Below are 2,500 nucleotides of genomic sequence, written 5' to 3' on the forward strand. Positions count from 1 at the left end.
CAGACGTGTGTACTACACGTATTAGGCCTTTGATCTGCGTTGCGTAGGCCATCTTCCTTCCAAGACACACACGTGTTGGGGTTTGTGTGATTTTATGATAGTGCCCCAACACGGAAAAATAAGCGTACGAGAAGAGTTGGGCCCGACCAGATCATTCGTGCGTGATTTATACACGGCCAGACGCGTATTATATTACACGTATTAGGCCTTTGATCTGCGTTGCGTAGGCCATCTTCTCGATAGAGAGAAAGCCCAATGTATTCTTTTTTCTTTCTTTACAGTTGTAGTAGGACAGGGAGGGATGCGAGCGTGCTAATCACGCTTCCTCAAGTCTTCGCTGTGGTGTGTAAAAAAAAAAGAAAAAAAGGAATCGTTGGGAAAGTCCAAAGGACGAAAATATCGGGCAGTCTGAAGATAACTTAATGCTCGTTTACATTGGTATCAAGAGAGACCGGCTTGTGTAGCTCGTTTCAATGCTGTGTCGTTGTCATTGACACCCTACTCTGTTGCGCGCTAGTGGCAGCATGAGCGTGGGACGTATATATATATATATGACACCCAGCTAGAGCCGGCCGTGAGTCCGTCCGGTGTAAATAACGACGAAAGGAGAGAGAAACTTTTCGAATCCAGTATCGGGTTGATAATTGTCCAGTTTGAATATCCATATCCCCGTCGTTTTTGGAGGTGATATACTCTCTGTGTTTCTTCGATAGAAGGCTTTTCAATGTTCTATTCGCTCCGACCGTCGAACTTGCAAGAAAACAGTGGTTTTGGATTTGCTCGTACATATATATATGGTTTCGACGGAAATATCTCGTTCTTTAAGGGACAATTATGTCGTCGTACGACGACTCCCGAATCTCCTTCGCGCGCTGGTTGGAGCTCTTCGGGTATCGGCTTGTTCCGAAATATAACACAAAAATGTGGTGGATAGCAAATACACATTATATTATATATGAGAGAATAAAAGGGAAAAATTACCCTGAACGGTGGATCACTTGGCTCGTGGGTCGATGAAGAACGCAGCTAATTGCGCGTCAACGTGTGAACTGCAGGACACATGAACATCGACATTTCGAACGCACATTGCGGTCCACGGATACAATTCCTGGACCACGCCTGGCTGAGGGTCGTTTACGTACTTATAAACTGCTTGCGTTGATGGCACTTGTTGCCTATATACGTACGAGCGAATGATGGGCGCTTCGTCGGCGTTTGTCGCGGTCCTATGGATATTGAGAAATTTTACGTACGTCTAACAGTCTTCGAGAGAGATGGAAATCGTGTTCGAACTAGCGTGAGTGTGGAAGGCGGTGTCGTGTGTCGTATATGTTTTATATACGTCCGCCCGTCTGAAACACCGCTTCGAAGCGGTGACAAAATCTTTTTCGGGACGATTCGTATTCGTAGAACTATCGAGATTTCACTGGTACATTTTCAACGCGCTCCCGACGTCGCCTGAAATGAAACGAGATGGGTTTAACCCACGAAAGCGTACTACACGAGTCTGTCCTATGTGAAGACTGTGTACAGAGATCGAACGAACGCATGAAAGAAATTGAACGAAAGAACACATAACCCGCAAAAATATAGAGTAGAATTGTGACCGTTGCTTCGAATTTGAATTTATATGTATATATATATCATAGCCCCAGGGAGTGGAACCTATGAGTGTGGAAGGATGTCTCTTACCGTTATGTTGTCAGAGGAAAAAAAGTCTCTCTCTTCGTACGACACATTTGTGTACGAATTGTATCGATGGCTATATAGATCCGATGTTGCACATATTCTGAGTAAAGAACACCCCACCCGGGTTACCGTCCTAAAACTCTTCTATTGGTGTGGCTATGATGTGTGTGTCAACGCAATCGCGAGTCTGGTTCTACGGGAAAACCGTTTGTCGGTCGCCCCATATATCTTTTTGTTCTCTTCAAATGATCGAATAGCGAAACCGCACGAGATCAATCGGTCGTCTAGTCCCCGAAAGTACTTTTCGGACGGACGTTAAAGTTATACCGATTGTAATCGTCTTGCGAGTGTTTCGAAGATCTATATTTGGAGAGGATATCGAATTTTATAAAAGATATATTGGTGAGGCGCGATAAACGGTTTTTTTTTTGCTTTAAGGGTTTTTTGTGTTTTTTTTATTTTTTTTTTTTTTTGTGTTGCTCTGTACACGTTTCGCAAAATGCTTTCGGGGGGGGGGGAAGCTCTGAAAAAATTTTTTTTCACGTTCCGACGACCTCAGAGTAGGCGAGATTACCCGCTGAATTTAAGCATATTACTAAGCGGAGGAAAAGAAACTAACCAGGATTTCCTTAGTAGCGGCGAGCGAACAGGAATTAGCCCAGCACTGAATCCCGCGGAGTTCCGCCGTTGGGAAATGTAGTGTTCAGGAGGGTCAATTTATCCCGTAACGTCGCAACCGCGTCCAAGTCCATCTTGAATGGGGCCATTTATCCATAGAGGGTGCCAGGCCCGTAGCGACCGGTACGCGTTT

The 2,500-nt window shown here is 44.8% G+C and overlaps 1 non-coding gene and 1 pseudogene across 1 annotated transcript; both read left to right on the forward strand.

The window, feature by feature from the left end:
- The first annotated feature begins 978 nt into the window (after positions 1 to 978).
- LOC143263126 (5.8S ribosomal RNA) lies at positions 979 to 1,133 on the forward strand. The gene has a single exon (XR_013036682.1). It is a non-coding gene; the product is annotated as a 5.8S ribosomal RNA (ribosomal RNA).
- A 1,106-nt stretch (positions 1,134 to 2,239) lies between these two features.
- The window catches only part of LOC143263123 (large subunit ribosomal RNA), an 8,150-nt pseudogene continuing 7,889 nt past the window's right edge, over positions 2,240 to 2,500 (forward strand).

This window comes from Megalopta genalis, unplaced genomic scaffold (assembly GCF_051020955.1).
Source record: "Megalopta genalis isolate 19385.01 unplaced genomic scaffold, iyMegGena1_principal scaffold0339, whole genome shotgun sequence".
NCBI lineage: Eukaryota > Metazoa > Arthropoda > Insecta > Hymenoptera > Halictidae > Megalopta > Megalopta genalis.